Here is a 19417-nt window from a genome sequence, read left to right as displayed (position 1 = left end):
ATTCATCTCTCACTGACCTCTGGGAGCCCTGTGACCATGGCCCATACCATAGAAACTTCTGGGGGTAGAGAGAACTGAAGTTCGATGTACCCCTTCCCCACCCAAACGCCTTCCAAAAAATTCATCTGCTGTCAGTCCATCTACAGAAAGCATGCTGTCCTCCCTCCTGGAAACTTTCCCTTCAGAAGAGGTTGAACTCATGTCCTCTGCTTCTTCATAACCTAACATGGGAATGTTTTTCTCTACATCTATTGATAACTTGAGTATGCACTGCTAGACAACAGTGGTTTCTTTTCCCTTTTTTTTTTTTGGGGGGGGGGGGCGGGTGAGTACTTTCAAACAAATACTTCCCTTTACATCCAGAATGGTTTGAGCAAAGGCCTCCCTCTGTTCTCACGGTTCTGTCCCTTATAGTCTAGGAGAGAAGTAAAAATAAATTATGCAGCCAGAAAGAGAGTTGGGTGGGACCTTAAACACCAACGGTGTGCAAGAAGCACACGGGAGCAGACTGCATCCTGTAAAATCTGACTAGGTGGGCATTTGTTGATAGGTGGCAGTCACCTGGGAGCTGAGTCATCACTTGCATACCCCCTCCCTGTCCTTGAGGTGAGCCTTCTCTAAGGACCCCTTATCTAAAGAACATATTAAAATACTAAGGTGGCCACCAGAAATACCACAGACTTAAACAATGGGATTTTTCCCCCCCATTTCTGGTGACAAGAAATCCAGGATCAAGGTGTTGAGAGTGTGCTGTCTCCAGAGGTCTCTTTCTTTGATGTGCAGACAGCTACTTTCTTGTATCCTCCTGTTTCTTTATTCCAAGCATGCTTGATGTCTTGTGTGTCCTAATTTTTCTGTTTTTCTCCTTGGACGTGCTGCTTTGCTTCTGGGTCTTAGTTTCCAGGCCAGGGATGGAACTTTGCCCCTTGGCAGTGAAAGCTCTGAGCCCTAACCACTAGCCTGCCAGGAAATTCCCCTCTCTTTTTTTATATGGAGAACCATCAGATTGGACTAGGGCCCAACCTAGTGACCTCATTTTAATTTCGTCACCTCGTTAAAGGTATTATCTCCAAATATGGTTGAATTCCAAGGTTCTGGGGGTTAGGACGTCAACAGATACTGTTTAAAAATGTATGAATTTATTTGACTGCACCAGGTGTTAGTTGTGGCAGGTGGGATCTTTGGTCTTCCTGGAAGTATGTGGGATCTAGTTCCCTGACTGGGGACTGAAGCCCAGCCCCCTGCACTGGGAGTGCAAAGTCTTAGCCACTGGCCCCTTGTGAAAGTTCCCTCCACATATGGATTGTGCAGGACACAATGAAGCCCCAAACAGGGTTGATGGTATGGTGATTCGCCTGGCTACACATCTGCAACCTACCTGCTCCTTAGAAATATCTGAGACCTTTAATAATGTTGACTCCCTGGTCCCAGTTGTAGAGATATGAATTCTGTGGGTATGGAGTAAGATGGGCAGAATCAACCAAAACATCAGTACTTTTCTAAAGTTCTCTAGCACTCACTGTTTTATAGGGACACCTTAAGCAGCCTGGGCAACACCTGGAGCTTGTGAGAAACTCAGCCTCTCAGGCCCCACCCACAACTCTTGGATGAGAATGTGTTATTGCACAAGACACGTCGGCAATTCCTTAGATTCACTGAGGGTTAAGAAGCACAGCCCAGGATATTTGAAGTGTGGCCCAAATTGAGAAGTTTGGATCCAGACTTCTTGGCTTTGTTTATACCCTAACTTCCTTTGATAGGAAGAACATCCAGAAGCCCCAAGGGAGGGTGTGCCAGTCCTAGAATCTCTGAAGGGTGGTGGGGAGGATGAAGCTCCCAGTTCAAGCTACAGCATCTGACTGATTGATTGAATTACCAATAACCTGCTCCTCCCAAGGCAGGTGCTCAGTGTGTCACATCAAGAGAAAATGAATTCCTGACCCTCAACCCTCAGGGTGTCCTGAAGGTGTAGATTCTTGGGTATTTTAAACATGTTGTTATTGTTGTTGGGGCTGCAGTTGTGGCTCAGCTGGTAAAGAATCGACCTGCAACGTGGGAGACCTGGGTCTGATCCCTGAATTTGGAAGATCCCCTGGAGAGGGGAAAGGCTACCCGTTCCAGTATTCTAGCCTGGAGGATTCCATGCACTGTATAGTCCATGGGGTCGAGAAGGGTCTGACGGGGTTGAGTGACTTTCAGTTTCACCATTGTGGTTTAGTTGCTAAGTTGTGTCTGACTCTTTTGTGACCCCACAGACTGTAGCTTTCCAGGCTCCTCTGTCCATGGGATTTCCCAGGCAAGAATACTGGAGCAGATTGCCATTTCTTCCTCCAGAGGATCTTTCCCGCCCAGAGACTGAACCCAGGTCTCCTGCATTAACAAGTGGATTCTTTCCCACTGAGCAACCAGAGATCAATTTTTCACAAGTATTGGAGGGTTTCACACCCTGGGATTCACTTCAGTTGAGAATCAAATGAGGCAAACATTGAACTTCCAGATTCCCCAGGCCCCCTCCTCTGGCAATGTGAGTTTCTTCTGTGTGATATGCAGCCCTGGAAGCTCTATGTTTAACAATGTCCTAGGGAATTCTGAGATTTGAGCAATCGTTGGAGGCATAGGAAAGTGAAAGTGTTAGCTGTCCAGTTGTATTGGACTCTTTGCAAACCCATCTATGGTAGCTCCTGAGGCTCCTCTGTCCATGGAATTCTCCAAGCAAGAAGACTGGAGAGAATAGCCATTCCTTTCTGCAGGATATCTTCCTGACCCAGGGATCAAACCCCGGTCTTCTGTACTGTAGGCAAAGTTTTTACTGTCTGAGCCACCAGGAAAACCTAGAAGCATAAATAAGTAGTCACAATTTTCCTTCCTTGTCCCTAAGATTTTGCAAACATTTAAAAATTGACATCCAAACTGTTTTTGTCATAAGCGGAAACAAGGCGAAGATGTAGTTTTTGGCATACAATAAAAAGAAACCCTTTAAGAAAATGCAGCACTGTTTATAATAGCCAGGACATGGAAACAACCTAGATGTCCATCAGCAGATGAATGGATAAGAAAGCTGTGGTACATATACACAATGGAGTATTACTCAGCCGTAAAAAAGAATTCATTTGAATCAGTTCTGATGAGATGGATGAAACTGGAGCCGATTATACAGAGTGAAGTAAGCCAGAAAGAAAAACACCAATACAGTATACTAACACATATATATGGAATTTAGGAAGATGGCAATGACGACCCTGTATGCAAGACAGGAAAAGAGACACAGATGGGTATAACGGACTTTTGGACTCAGAGGGAGAGGAAGAGGGAGAGGGTGGGATGATTTGGGAGAATGACATTCTAACATGTATACTATCATGTGAATTGAATCGCCAGTCTATGTCTGACGCAGGATGCAGCATGCTTGGGGCTGGTGCATGGGGATGACCCAGAAAGATGTTATGGGGAGGGAGGTGGGAGGGGGGTTCATGTTTGGGAATGCATGTAAGAATTAAAGATTTTAAAATTAAAAAAAAAAAAAAAAACTAAAAAAAAACTAAAAAAAATAAAAAATAAAGATTGATAAAAAAAATAATAAAAAATAAATAAAAAATAAAAGATACCATGCAAAGTTTTAAAACCACAGGTTGCAAAAAAAAAAAAAAAAAAGAAAGAAAATGAAACTAGGAATTCCCTAGCAAACCAGTGGGTGGAGCTCAATGCTTTCTCTCTGGCGACCTGAGTTCATTCCCTGGTCAGGAAACTAAGATCCTGCAGGAAGTCGCATGTTGTGTCCATAAATAAATAGAACTGTTAATACCATGCTTTCAAATATATCCAGAAGTATGTAAATAACATAGTTTTTAAAAATATTTATATTTATTTATTTATTTCGCTGCCTTGGGTCTTAGTTGTGGCATGTAGGATCCTTTGTCGGGTCTACTGCCCTCTGGCATGTGAGATCTTAGTCCCCCAGCCACGGATCAAACCCACGTTCACTACATTGGAAGGCAGATTCTCAATCACTGGACCACCAGGGAAGTCCCTAGCCTTGGGTTTTGATACTTACCTACTTTGAAGAAAGATATGGCAGCCCACTCCAGCATTCTTGCCTGGAGAATTCCATGGATAGAGTAGCCTGGCTGGCTACAGTCCATGGGGTCGTAAAGAGTCAGACAGGACTGAGCAACTAGGCACAGCACTCACCATCAACCATCTTAAAAGAATGTAAAACCAGCTCTTTCTAATGGTCAGGGTTTGTTTGTTTGTTTTTTTCCTGCTGATTTGGGATGTATTGGACATGTATTGTGGAAATGTAAGGGGAACACATGTTGATTTGATAAGAAAGGTATTTTTGATGTTATATCTGGTTATGGCACTTGAAATCACATTCATTAGTGAACTTCATTTTGGTTCTAATGCAGTGGCTCTGTTTCCTTCTAAGGGATGGAAATACATATATTTCTTCTCTGAAACCCTCCCTCCCCCTAAGAATCTATGTGTAATGGACTGTTAATGCAGTGGGAGGGAAAGCTTGAGATATAATTTAGGTGGTACAAAGGGGAAGGAGAATGAAGAAGGGGAGTGAGGGAGGAAAGGAGGAGGGGGAACAGGGTGTGACCTGACACACATGATGTGGTTTAAGAAAGCACGAGCCCCTGCCTAAGAAAAGTTCTGGGGTTCAGCCTCAAGATCTACAATAAGGACCCCAGGAATCCAGGGGGTGCTGAGTCTTCCTGTGCAGATCACTTGGGAATAAGCTTGTTTTCTGTCCCCCTCAACCTGCCCACCCCCTGCCCATCAAGCCACCCCCTTGCCCCCGGAAGGGAACAGGGTTTTGCTATTTGCAGCTGGAGAATTTCCTGGCATTGGAAGAGATCACTGCCTTTTTGAGGTTCCTGACCTCAGCCTGAGCTCTGTTGGAATAACTGTGTGGACCACCTTCCCCTGCTCTTAATCTATTGAACCCCAAATAACTAAAGATGTAGATACATTGGAGATAAGGAGGTGGACTGCTGCATGCCAGAGAGGGAACTCGTGACACTCCCCATATTGAGACCTGGAAATAGCCCCTGAGCAGGGCCCTGAAACCCCACCCACATTCTTTCCTCTCTCTAGCAACCTGGTAGAATGGTTTCTAGTTGACAGATCCTATGGGGAAAACCTGGTTCAGAAACCTGATTTGAGCCAGGCTTGGATTCTATGCATTGGATTCGAATGGGCTTTTAAAGGCTTTGAATCTCCTGACCCAATCTCCTCACTGAGAAAAGGCTTTTAGAGAGCCAGGTAGGACTTCCACAGACAGAGGACACAGGATGTGGTGCTGGTATTTCCAGAGAAATCTCTGGGATGTGGAGACATAGACACTCTGGTTTCACCCTCCACTGGGGCTCAGAGTGGGAAGTGTTTAGCTCCACTGAGTCAAATGGACTGATGAGCCATGGGGTATGGAATGCTTAATTTTGTTATCTGCAGCCATGAGTCTGCAAAATTTTCTATGTAATTGGCTAGAGAGTAACCAGGCCTTAAGGGCTATGTGGTCTCTGCATTAGCAGTGTGAAAGAGACTTGGGCAGTGGAAAGTGTTCTCGGCTCTGTTCCAATAAAATTTTATTAGTGACAGAGAAATTTAGATATCATAATTTTCACATGTCACAAAATATTATTTTGTTTCCCCCAAATTAAAAAAAAAACACACAAAAATATGGAATGTATATTTTAAAGTTTAACACACACACACAAATCAAAAGGCAAGCCAATTTGTCAATTCCTGTCTAAACCATTTGCCAATATAATACAGCTAACATCCCATTAGTGACTTGTGACATGCATTTAGTAGGCTGGACACTGCTTATGAAAAACTGAAATTTTTCATAAATTTAAGATGACATCAGCTGTAAGATACAACATCATTCCTTTTTTTTTTTTTTTTTTTTTGCCGCACACTGTGGTCTGTGGGATCATAGGTTTGAACCCATGCCCTCTAGAATGGAACTGAGGAGTCTTAAATACTGGATCATCATGGAAGGCTCACAGCACTGTTTTTCTTTCTTTCTTTCTTTCTTTTTTTTTTTTCACAGCACTGTTTTTCATGCCACTGTATAATATATATTTATATTTAAGTTATATGCAGTGTACATCATGAGAAACGCTGGACTGGAAGAAACACAAGCTGGAATCAAGATTGCTGGGAGAAATCTCAATAACCTCAGATATGCAGATGACATCACGTTTATGGCAGAAAGTGAAGAGGAACTAAAAAGCCTCTGATGAAAGTGAAAGAGGAGAGTGAAAAAGTTGTCTTAAAGCTCAACATTCAGAAAACGAAGATCATGGCATCCAGTCCCATCACTCCATGGGAAATAGAGGGAGAAACAATGGCAACAGTGTCAGACTTTATTTTTTTGGGCTCCAAAATCACTGCAGATGGTGATTGCAGCCATGAAATTAAAAGATGCTTACTCCTTGGAAGAAAAGTTATGACCAACCTAGACAGCATATTCAAAAGCAGAGACATTACTTTGCCGCCTAATGTCCATCTAGTCAAGGCTACGGTTTTTCCAGTAGTCATGTATGGATGTGAGAGTTGAACTGTGAGGAAGGCTGAGTGCCGAAGAATTGATGCTTTTGAACTGTGGTGTTGGAGAAGACTCTTGAGAGTCCCTTGGACTACAAGGAGATCCAACCAGTCCATTCTAAAGGAGATCAGCCCTGGGATTTCTTTGCAAGGAATCATGCTAAAGCTGAAACTCCAGTACTTTGTCCACCTCATGTGAACAGTTGACTCCTTGGAAAAGACTCTGATGCTGGGAGGGATTAGGGGCAGGTTAAGAAGGGGACGTCCGAGGATGAGATGGCTGGATGGCATCACTGACTCATTGGACACAAGTCTGAGTGAACTCCGGAAGTTGGTGATGGACAGGGAGGCATAGTGCACTGCGATTCATGGGGTTACAAAGAGTTGGACACGACTGAGCGACTGAACTGAACTGAACAGATACATATGAATGAGTGTGAGCTCAATTCCTTCAGGCATACTGGACTCTTTGCAACCCTATGGACTGTAGCCCACCAGGCTCCTCTGTGCGTAGGATTCTTCAGGCAGGCATACTGGAGTGGCTTGCCATGCCCTCCTGCAGGGGGTCTTCCTGACCCAGAGATGGAACCTAAGTCTCTTATGTATTCTGCATTGGCAGGAGGGTCCTTTACTGCTAGGGCCACCATTTAAGCACAGCCAAACAAGCTATGATATGCTACTGATGAAAAGTGATCTGGTATCAGAAGTGGTCACATGTAAATTTTAGAATCTCCCTTAATGTCAAGGAAACGTGTTAATCGCATGGAAGTTATCAACAAATGTATTATCTGGAGACAGATTGTGTTATAAACCTTTTATTTCCATGAGCACCACCACCCCTGTCAGCATCCAGCTACATCCTGGCTGACTTTCTCCCTTGCATGCTGGTTTTAAATCATTAAGATTCGGATTTCATGAAATGCTTGGAGAAATCGCTTCTCAGCCTTCTGGCTAAGATCAAGTGTAAGTACCTGGGTAGCCAGGAATTAGTGGGTCGAGCCTGTGGTCCAGATAAATGATTGTGTTAAAAACACTTAATGTTTGTTTATGCAGCATGCATGTAGCACTGACAGATGTCACATGTTCTAGAAACAAAAATAGAGTTACCCAAGAGCTATGAGGTGAATATGGCATGTGATTTGGGGGAGGCTGTGATTTCTGACATCCTGATCAGGGAAGCCTGGCAGTGAAACTGTGGACCGAGGCAGGTCAGGAGCTGGGTGGCAGTACTTTAGACAGCATCCAAGGCAGGGGGAGCAGCAGAAGTCCTGAGAAGGTCCCATCCTCTCTACTCAGTACCCTTGAGAGTTTGGGTGCAGGGTTCCTGCACCCACAGATACCAAAATATAAGGGTGCTCCAGTCCCTTATATAAAATGGTGTAGTCTTTGCATATAACTTCAGGAGATGCTCCTGCATGCTTTCAATCATTTCCACATACATCATAATACCTAATACAATGCCGACACTGTGTGAATAATTTCAAGTACAGTGTAAATGCTATATATGTATAGTTGCCAGCATGAGGCTGGTTCCAGTTTTGCTATTAGACCTTTCTGGAATGTTTTTCAAATATGTTTCTGATCCATGTATAGAGTCTGGTGCCTTCTGGACTCAGAGTGTAGAGGGAGTGAGGGGCACCCCCAAGAGACAACTGGGGGCTTTTTTGGACATTTTATGTTGGTCAGCGTTTCTGAGGAAGATTGGAGATCTATAAGCAAAATGGTGCCTAGCAGCTCTCCTGTAGAGTTTAACAGGAGCGTTGGGACCATCATGGGGAGATAAGGCAAAAGTGGTAGTTGGAGAAGGAAGTTTAAAACTCTCCTGTCACTTAACTGAGTTTGAGATGTTTCCTTATGTATAAAATAAGGGTGTGAACACTTTTCTCAGTGTTTCAGCTGATGAGTAACTGCTGCTGCTAAGTTCTTTCAGTCCTGTTAGACCCTGTGAGACCCAATTGAGGGGAGCCCACCAGGCTCCCGCGTCCCTGGGATTCTCCAGGTATGAACACTGGAGTGGGTTACCAATTTGCTTCTCTAATGCATGAAAGTGAAAAGTGAAAGTGAAGTTGATCCGTCGAGTCCGATCCTCAGCGACCCAGTTGACTGCTTCCTACCAAGCAGGCTCCTCTGCCCATGGGATTTTCCAGGCAAGAGTACTGCTGTGGGGTGCCATCCCCTTCTCTAACCCAATGAGTAATTCAGGTACTAATTTTGTCTTTTAAAAGAAATGTAATCATCATGACTTATCTGCAGAGAATAAGTACCAAGACCCCCAGTGGACATCTGTAACCTCACATATTATCAACACAGTGTTTTCTCTATACAGACATACCTGTGATGCCATTTGGTTGATCAAAGTACATTAAGAGATTGGCAACTAACAAATAGTATCAGGAAAGTGAAAGTAAAATCACTTAGTCATGTCCGACTTTTTGCAACACCATGGACTGCAGCTTACTAGGCTCCTCTGTCCATGGGATTTGCCAGGCAAGAATTCTGGAATGGGTGGCCATTTCCTTCTCCAGAGGATCTTCCCGACCCAGGGATGGAACCCAGGTCTCCTGAATTGTAGGCAGACACTTTACCATCTGAGCCACCAGGGAAAGCATCACTTACAGGCAGTCACACAACCCTAACCACTCCCAACCTTCCCCCTATACCACACGGACTGTCTCTGCCTCGCCAAAGTAATTCTCCTCCCCGTGCCATTCCAGTGGGCGTCGCCACAGGCACTACCCCTCCCCATCTCTTTGTCTGCTACCCACCACTTCTGGACACCCTGGGGACCCAACTTGCAATAACAAGATCTTGTGAAATTTGTTCCGGGGAAAATAGGAGCTGGGATAGGTTGGGCCACATGGTTTCCAGACACTGCTGAAGCACCGCTTCTCTCCTCAGCGTTCAGCAGGGATCATGTGGAAAGGTATGGCTGCAAAAATTTTATGTTCCTGCCTCAGGTTCCTGGCTTTCCCACAAGGTGACTAGTCCCATGTTCACCTCCACGTACCCCCAATTCTATTTGCCGACCTAAAAGGAGTTATAGGACTGGGGGCTGAAGTGAAGGCCAAAGTGCAGGAGGAGCCAGTTGGGGCCAAGTGCTCTGGAAAGAGGCCGTGGAGCCACGCTGTGTATGCAATAATCCAGCTAACCAGAGTCCACGGCAGCTTGGCAGTGGACATGGGGTCTCCTTTGGAGGTGCCAGGGTGTGTTAGACCGAGCAAGGGACCGAAATGGGGCTGAGGGATGGAGGTCAGTGTCTTTAGAGGAAGGGCCCTTTGAGCCGAGCAGCAGCTTGGCACTTCCATTGTCTGCTGGTCCAGCCCCTCAGAAAATGGTCAGATGTGAAGAGGAGATTCACACTCACTTGGTGGGGTTGGCTCTTGAGTTTTCAGTGTATCCTCTGGCTTCCTAAATAGCTATGTTGACATATTGTCTTCTTGTTTTTGGAGAATTTTGGTTCTTGCTTTCAGGCTTGGGTGGACAAGGGTGACTGAGAGGCTAAGAGAACAAGGAAACCAGGTGTTTGAGGACCTGAGACCACTGGGAGCTGAACCAGTGTGGGTGGAAGTCATCTTCAGGTAAGCTGGTCTCGTTCGCCACCTCTGGTGACCCCTCTGTTCTGTTCATTGTAGAGCTGGTTAGTGTCTTTAGCCCTAGGCCCTCAGGGCAGGAGGAGGATGAGCACCCTTTAGTTTCCCAAGTCATTTTCCTAAAAGCTTTGGTCCTGCTGGTGTCTTAGAAGAGGCAGCTGCAGCCTGTTGGGGACCCATTGGCCAAGCCATGGTGAGGTTCAGAACCTGTGCTTGGGAGGTGGATTTCAGACCCCTGACACTCAGCCCTTGTGTGATATTGGGCAAGGCTGAGTGGCAATCCCAGTGAAGTTTTGCTCTCTCTGTGACAGCAGGTTGTGTTGGGCTAAACTCCTTATTCCTGTTTCAGCCCTTGAGAAATATTCAGAAGATTTATCTGAAGAGAGTGGGATCATCTGTAAGACTGCTAGGTGTCTACTAGCCAGCAGGGCTGGGATTAAATGCAGCAGCCAGTAGATACAGGATGGGGGAAGAGGTCAGATTGTCCCTTTGTTGCTGACCAGAGAGAGGCTTGTCCAGGTGGCAGTTGGGCGAAAGCTGTGACTTTGTGGCCAGAAGAAGTCTCTGACCATGCATTGGGTTCTGTGAGGGTGGAGGAACAGCAGGGTATCCCCAGTTCTTTGGCCAGAGAAGAACCACCCCCTTGCTCTCTGACATCCCCCCAGGACTCGTTCCAGAGTAGGTTCTTCAGGTTGGGTGTCTGGGCCCCACCCCAACTCCTGGAGCTGGCCAGCCAGAGCCTTGTGCGAAATAAGGCCTTGGACATCGCTGCACTGGAGGAGCTGCCTGTGGAGCTCTTTCCACCACTGTTTATGGAGGCCTTTGCCAGGAGGCACACCCATGCCGTGAGGGCAATGGTTCAGGCCTGGCCCTTCCCCTGCCTCCCGCTGGGGGCCATGATGAAGGACCACCAGCCTCATCTGGAGACCTTCCAGACTGCACTCAACAGCCTTGACATCCTCCTTGCTCAAGAGGTCTGCCCCAGGTAAGGTCGACCTGGTAGACTGGTAGGGCCTAGGAGTGTGAGCAAGATACAGCCAGGGCAGGAGGATCACCTGGAACAGACGTTCAGGTGTACAGGACTGGCTAAGGGGAGGAGCAGACAAAAGACATGTGGCCCTCCCCCAGTGTCCCTTAAAGTTGGGACTGAGGTGGACCCAGAAACCAGAGGAGCTGTGTTGTGTGAAGTGCAGAGCCCCTGCGGGATGCTGGTGCATATCAACCTCTGCACAGCTCAATGTGTGCCCCGTGGCCCTGCAGGCAGTGGAAGCTGCAGGTGCTAAACTTGGGCTGAAACATGCATCAGGACTTCTGGACCCTGTGGTGTGGCATCAAGGCCAGCGTTTGCTCACTGCTGGAGCCCAAGCTGGCACAGCCCATGCAGAAGATGTGCAGGGTGGAGGTGCAGGTGGGGCTGAAGCTGATGTGAGCCCCTGTTGAGGTGCTGCTTGACCTGTGCCTCAAGGAGGACACCCTGGATGAGACCCTCAGCTACCTGTTGAAGAAGGCCAAGCAGAGGAGGGGCCTTCTGCACCTGCTCTGCCAGAAACTGAGGATCTTCACCATCCCCATGTAGAGCATCAGGAGGATCCTGAAGCTGGTGAAGCTGGATTCTGTCCATGACCTGGAGGTGAACTGCACCTTGAAGCTGGACATGCTGGGCAGGTTCCTGCCACACCTGGGCCGGATGGGCAACCTGTGTCACCTGCTGCTGTCACACATTCATGTGTTGCTGCACACCACCCCCGACCAGGAGGAGCACTGGGTCAGCCAGCTCACCGCCCAGTTCCTGAACCTGCCCCACCAGCAGGAGCTCTACCTGGACTCCATCTCCTTCCTGGAAGGCTGACTGCACCAGGTGCTCAGGTGAGTCATGGTGCCAGCTCCACAGCCCAGAAGGGGCCTCTCTAGTTTTGTGCCTGCTGGGGACGTTACCAGGGTGCACCGGTCACTCAGAAGTTCTCACGATGCCACTGCTCTCCTGGGCATCTTGTCAGGTCTCCTTCCTGATCAGGATCAGAGGCATGGCCTAAGTTAGACGTTGTCAAATGGTGTCAGAGTCCAGCCCCCACAGGATCCAGGGGAACCTGAAGGAGAAATGGCATTGGCAAATGATTAGAGAGAAATAAGGAAAGAATGTTGCTTAGATAAGAAAACAGATGAAAGAGGCTGATATTGTTTGGTTTACACAGAAAGCTAATAAAGTGTTAGAAGCCTGCCGGGAGCCAGCGTGAGGAACCCCACCCATGGCAAAGGTCATGAGGAAGGAAGCCTGACAAAACGCAAGGCTGTAATCAGGCTTCAGTGGGAACCCCTGAAATTTCCTGAGCATCCACCCCCAAAACTAGTGTCTGCCTGCTGTACTACATTATGCTTTTCATCTACTCTTCTAACATTAACAGGGGACCTATCCCCCCCGGCCCACCTTTCTCTGGAAAAGTTTAATTTAGAGCTTTTAGATAATGTATCGTAGGCATAATAGAGGGTTCAAATCCAGACCCCTCTGATTGCTTTTTAGCCTGACACTTACAGCTGCACATGTGATTGTTTGCAACCTCCTGACTGAAAGGCACAGGAAGCTTAAAACATCCTAGGAATTCAGGGGCTTCTGAGGAGTCAAGATCATTAGAACAAAACTGATTAAGCATTTCATTGTTGAGCCAATACTTGCTGCCAAATTTTCATATCTTTTATTTGTTGATATAGTTGGTATATAGAAAAAACAAGTAGCAACATTAGATCTTTAAGTACCTTCTTTGTGCCTTTGTTCTATAGGGATGTAATTTAGTGCTTTAAGGAGATGCAGCTGAAAGAAAAACACTTCAGGGGGAACAAGATTAACATTCATTAAGGAAGAGAGCCAAAAAGTGTTAACAAGCCTCTTGGACAGAATATAATGTAAATCACTTGGGACCTTTTGTATAGAAAAAGATATACAGAAAGGGTCAGGACTGCTGCCCCTATATGACTCCGTATCTTCCATTATATAAAATTTAGGGTATATAAACACCTTTTAAATAATAAAGCTGAGAGGGCTTTTGGTAGAAGTCTGGCCTCCCCCGTGTCGATGCTTTTTCTTGCTTCCTCTCCCTCCCTCTCCTTTCAGGCTGATCCCTTGGAAAGCGGAGGCTCACCGAGTCTACTTACTTGCCCAGGCTTCTGAGACCCACGTGAGAGGGAGCCCAAGGCGGAGCACCCTCCACTATTCAAGCGGGCACCTGTGGCCCAACGTAGGCAGTACAAGTTCCTTGTCTGGAACTTTATTGGTTTTCCATATAAACCAAGTTAATCAGCCTCTTTTCTCCACTCCTTTTCCTACTACATTATTTTTTTCCTAATCTAATCTTATATTTCTAATTAAAGAAATCTGTCCTCGCCGACTCCTTCTACCCTTCGAATTACCCTGGATCCACCAGGGCTGGACCCTGGCAGAAGCCCAGGCAGGAAAGTCAACCCAGAGAGCCTCTGTGTTTCAAGGGATCAGCCTGAAAAAGAGAGGGAGGGAGAGGTAGAAAGAGAGAGAGGAAAAAAAAAAGAGAGAGAGAGAGATAAAAGAAAAACATGGGGTGGACAAGCTTCTTTGGTGAGCAAGGCCCATTACTTTATTTTTAAAAGGGACTTTTATACCTTTCCAACAAATGATGTTGTGTACATTTTATTCTGACTTTAGAGGCCAGTGAAACATTTTATGACCCTCTTTTGATAAAGGCTTCTCAACCAGAAATTTTATTTTCCCTCAAAGTGTTTTTTCTTCATATGTCTAATCTATGTCAGCCTCAGAAAGTATCAAACAGAGATACATATCTCACGGAGCAAAGGTGCAATAAGTTACAACAAAGAAAGGACCAATTAGCTCAAAGCTCTGATGTGGTTAATTTCAAGGCTACACTTGTTTTTCTTACATTTCAACTATGTTAACTAATGCATTCCCAGGTGCACAGTGGATTAGGGTCATGGGACTTGGCAGCAGGCATTAACTCAACAGTGAAATCTTACACCAGCACTATTCTATCAGTTTTTAACTCTTTGGAAGGCTCTACGTTTTAGACTCCCCATGCCTCTCACAGTTGGGGGACTGTAAACAATCACATGCATAGTTGTAAAAGTCCACAGAAACCTGTCAGTCAAGTTAGAGAGCCATCAGAGGGGTTTGAGCTGAGACACTTCTTTTATATGCAGGAGACTGTTAATTGGAGCTCTAAGTTAACTTTTTCCAGAGGCAGGTGGTCAGGGATAGCTCCCCTGTAATGTCAGAAGAATAGGTGGAAAGCATAATGCAGTAAGGCAGGCAGATGCTGTTTTGGGGGTAGATGCTTGAGAAAATCAAGGGGGACCCCTGAGGCCTGATCCCACTTTGTGTTTTGTCAGGCTCCTTTCCTCATGACCTTTGCCATGGGTGGGATTCCCCACACTTGATTCCAGCAAAATGGGACTTCTTGCTGGGAGTCTACATAGTGGGGGTCAGGCGTGATGCCCTTGGGAATTCTTTCCAAGAGAGTGATAGCTTAGACGATGACAGATAACTAAGTGAGAAGGAAATTGGTCCACCAGGCGTAAGGTTAGAAGTCCGAAGCTCTATCTCTCCCTCCCACCTGCCGCTTTGTCCTGAGCTGTTTTAGGCTCCAGGTGAGCTGTAGGAAGGGGGTGATTCTGGAGATGACAAGGAGAGATCAGGAGCAGAACTTTGTGGCCTCTAAACAGTCCAGAGAAGAGAAAAAGTCAAATGAGCATCATTGTTCGAGTGGCTCCATTTGCTTCAAGTGCAAATTACAATTATTATTTTCCTCTCAGATTTCTAGATACATAGGAAATCCTCAGTAACAGGTTATTGCTCTGCCTTGAGCACAGTGATAAAAGATGAGAGGATGCAGCCTAGTCTGTCTGTAAAATAAGTTGCATTGATTCCCATTTTGGCAGCTGCAAACTCCAAGCATTAGGAATAAATATGTTCAGTGAGAAACCAGAATAAAGAAAGAAAAAAGAATTGTAGGTGGCGATGGACAGTCTGTGACACCCAAATATCTGGGGGATATTTACCCAGGGATCGTGTGTAACTGCTGGGACCCACCAGCCCATGTCGACTGCATCCAGCCTGCTGTTGACTTCAACTAGTCGTGTCCTGTAAAAACACCTTAATTTCTGCTAACCAATTACTAGAAAGTTGAAATAGGCAAATAACCTTTTTCATATCCCACATTGAAAATACTTCATTATTTTGTGCTAGGAGATGTCATACCCATGTGAGCAAGACCTTCTCCCAGAAGACCCCCTGCCTTCTTGTCAAGAAGGTGAGAGGCTAGCTCCAAGCCAGTGAGATGCCGTGTGTTCCGATGAAACAGGCCCCTCCTCTGCACATGCCTCTGCCTACCACTTCTGCCCTTGGGACTGACTGCCCTGTCTCTCCCCAGGTGCCTGAAGACCCCTCTGGAGACCCTGTAGATCAGCAAATGCCTGCTTTCGGAGTCACACCTGACGTACATGTCGCAGTGCCCAAGCGTCAGCCTGCTGAAGGACCTGGGCCTCAGTGGGGTCAACCTGACCAGATTCAGCTTGGAGCCCCTGTGGGTCCTGATCGAGAGAACCTTGGCCACCCTGCAGGCCCTGGACCTGGATGAGTGTGGCGTCATGGACTCCCAGTTTAGTGTCCTCCTGGCCTCCCTGGACTCCGCTGCTCCCAGCTCACCACCTTCAGCTTCAGTGGCAACATCATGTCCATGTCCATTATGGAGAGCCTGCTGTACCACACCAAGGGGCTGAGCAAGGTGAGCCTCGTGCTCTACCCCGCACCCCTGGAGAACTTTGAGGATGTGTGCAGCACCCTGTTCCTGGGCCTCCTGGCACAGCTTCACCCGCGGCTCAAGCAGCCACTGTGCACCTCTGGGCAGGCCAGCATGTTTTGGTTCAGTGCCAAACCCTGTCCACACTGTGGTGACCAGATTTTCTATGACACCAAGCCCATGCTTTGCCCCTGCTACATGCCTGCCTAGCCCAGCTGCCGAGTCGCAGGCTTTGTCCCAGGCTCTGGGACACTCCGAGCCAGACCTCAGTGGGTCTAGATGGAACACAAACCACAGTTTCAGACAATTGTTCCATGTATGCAGGAAAAGGAAATGTGATTTAGAGTGAGCAGGGAAGGAGGTGTTGGTGGGATTTTGGGAGAGATGTGTTCCTACAAAGTTAGAAATGTGAATCTGAATTTTGGAGGGGGGGGTTGGGCTTCAGAGATTGATGTCAGCATTACCCCTGTGTTGGATTCTAAACAAAGAAATAAAGGAAACGTCAGTGTCAATCATTCTGTGCCCTCTGTGATCTGTGACCATGATTCTCCCCTTTATGCTCATGACTCTCCTGCTAGTGATTAAATAAAAGGGCCTGAGCTTGAGTAGTGCATAGATGCTCTCCGATAGGCAAGGAATAGCTACAGGAGTTCAGGGCACTATTTACCCGCTCCCTGTGGTTCTCATTTCCAGGGCAGCCACCTCCTCACTTATTTCTGAGGCTGTTCAATCTGTCATCATATACATGGTGCGTCCTCAGGGCCTGGAATGAACTAAGTGTCCCAGAGTGAGCTGGAGGGAACCTTCTTCCCAGGGACCCTCACTGCTAACCCCACCCAGGCCCTGGACTCGAGAATTTCCCCAGTGGATCAAGCAGATGAAAAGCCTCCATCTTAGACCCTGGGCAGTGCCAAGATGGGTTCACTGTGCAAAGTTAGGCCTGGAGTCCTAGGGAATATAGACCAGTAGACCATCAGGAGCCTTTTGGACCCACCAGCCTGACCCCACCTTCCCACTGCTCCACTGTATCTGACACCTTGGGATTCCATGGGCTGTAGTCTGCTAGGCTCCTCTGCCCATGGAATCCTACAGGTGATAATACTGCACTGGGTAGCTGTCCTCTTTTCCAGGAGATCTACCCAACCTAGGGATTGAACTTGTGTCTCCTGCATTGCAGGTGGATTCTTTACTATCTGAGCCGCCAGGGAAGCCTCCAGTTTCTAAGAGACAACACAACATCCATGAATCCATTGTCTACACGTACTTTTATGCCACTAATATCCCCACAGGTTTTATTTTGTTTGTACATTAAAAAAGAAAAAAAGAAAAGAAACCTTTCACACACAATTACTGATTCAAAGGCTGACGAAAATCCATTCCCCATTGTCAGAAATGCCGCTTCCAAGTTCCGTATATCAGTGTTGAGTGCAACTTGGGATTTTTCTCCTTGGTGTGATTCATCTGTAACTTTTTGTTTTAAACCTTAATCCTTCAGTTTTTACCTTTAGCCACATGGTAAAGATACAATTACCTACAAATAGTGGTTCTCTGCCAACCTGTCAGAACTAAGGCTCTAAAGCACTAAGAATTTAATGAATTCCCTTGGCCCATCAGAGCTCTTTTTTGAGAACAAGTCCTCTGAGGTTAAGAGAACATTTAGCCACTAAACAAAACAACAGCACCCCTTCAGAGTGGAGGGCACTATCTGTACCCCTTTTTGTGAGTGAAGGACCAGGGACAGTCATGGACCACCAATATGTTGATTTAGGAATGTCCTAGAAATCAGAATCACCTTGACTTGAGCTTTCCTAGTTGCTTAGCTGATAAAGAATCCACTTGAAATTCAGGAGACTCATGTATAGTTCCTGAATGGAGAAGATTCCCTGGAGAAGGGGGTGGCTACCACTCTAGTATTCCTTCCAGGATAAGTCCATAGAAAAGCCTGTTGGGCCATAGGACATGGAGTCACAAAGAATCACATAGGACTGACTAACACTTTCTCTTCCTTTTAAAAACTATGGGTAAGCAGGTGGTGGAAGTCATCATTGAATTTTAAAATGTGTCATGGTCCCTTATGTTTTAGTCCCTCTCTGTCCCACCATTGCATTTAATCTGCAAAAGCATCATTTTGTTGTTTCTTTCTCAGGAAATTAGAACTGAGAGCAGAAGTAGCAAGAAGCCAGACTGCACTGATTAGATGAGGATGAAGGAGGAGAGTGAAAGAGGTAGCTTAAAACTGAGCATTAAAAAAACTAAGCTTGTGGTATCTGGACCCATCACTCCATGGCCAATAAAAGGGGCAAAGGTGGAATAACTGACAGATTTTCTCTTCTTGGGCTGTACAATCACTTCAATGGTGATTGCAACCATGAAATCAAAAGATGGTGGCTTCTTGGCAGGAAAGCTGTGACAAAACTAAACAGTGTGTTGAAAAGCAGAGACACTGTTCTGCCGACAAAGGTCTGTATAGTCGAGACTGTGGTCTTCCTAGTGGTCAGGGACAGTTGTCAGAGCTGCTGCCGCAAAGAGGGCAGTGCACCAAAGAATTGTTGCCGTCGAGTTGTGGTGCTGGTGAAGACCTCGGAAAGTGCCCTGGACAGCATGGAGATCCAAGCAGTCAATTTTAATGGAGATCAACCCTAAATACTTGTTTGAAGGATTGATGGTGAGGCAGAAGGTCCACTATATTGGAAATATATTGTGAACAGCTGACTCACTGGAAAAGTCCCTGATGCTGGGCAAGACTGAGAGCAAAAGGAGAAGAGGGTGACAGAGAATGAGACGGCTGGATGGCACCACCGATGCAATGGGCATGAACTTGGGCAAATGTCAGGAGATGGTGAGGGACAGGGAACACTGGAGCGCTGCAGTCCATAGGGTTGCAGATACAACCTGGCAAAGGAACAACAGTCTCTTGAGATAAAGCTATCCCAGCGAGAATAGAAGATAAAGAGGTTTGTGCGAACAATGGAAGCACCAAGATTTCCACTAGAGACAGAGGAAGTGGGTCGAGGCTGGCTACCTGGATGAGTGCCCGTTTGAAAGGTGTGCCTTCTGGTCACTTTGTCAAGTCCACTTCTCACATGGCACTGATATGTAGGTCGGCAGGAACCAGTTTGTGTCCCGAGGGTGTGATCTCCTCCTGGGTACCAGGTTCTTAGTTGGTGTGAGATGCCCAGCCCTGTTGGTGGACACGCAGGCTGACCACATGTCACTGCATGGCCGCAAGCCCCAGGGATATTCCTTCTTGAGCACAGCACTGGACCTGAACTGGAGTTGGCCTTAGGGTGGTCCATGGAAGGAAATGTGGGAATAAGTCATGTCTGTCTTTCTGTTTTTGTTTCTTAGGTGGCCAGCCAATGCAGCTTACAGGATCTTACTTCCCCAACTAAAGGTAGAATCCACTCCTCAACAGTGAATGTGCAGAGTCCTAACCACTCCTGGACTAGCAGAGAGTTCCCAGTAGGTCATTTCTTGAGCCTGGCAGAAGGC

The 19417-nt window shown here is 46.6% G+C and overlaps 1 pseudogene; it reads left to right on the top strand.

The window, feature by feature from the left end:
- Positions 1-10588: 10588 nt before the first annotated feature.
- Positions 10589-16135, top strand: LOC132658909 (melanoma antigen preferentially expressed in tumors-like; annotated as a pseudogene).
- The last annotated feature ends 3282 nt before the right edge of the window (positions 16136-19417 follow it).

The sequence above is a fragment of the Ovis aries genome, chromosome Y (assembly GCF_016772045.2).
Source record: "Ovis aries strain OAR_USU_Benz2616 breed Rambouillet chromosome Y, ARS-UI_Ramb_v3.0, whole genome shotgun sequence".
Classification (NCBI taxonomy): Eukaryota; Metazoa; Chordata; class Mammalia; order Artiodactyla; family Bovidae; genus Ovis; species Ovis aries.
Note: the sequence above shows the minus strand (reverse complement) of the source record. Positions and strands in the feature narration are given on the sequence as shown.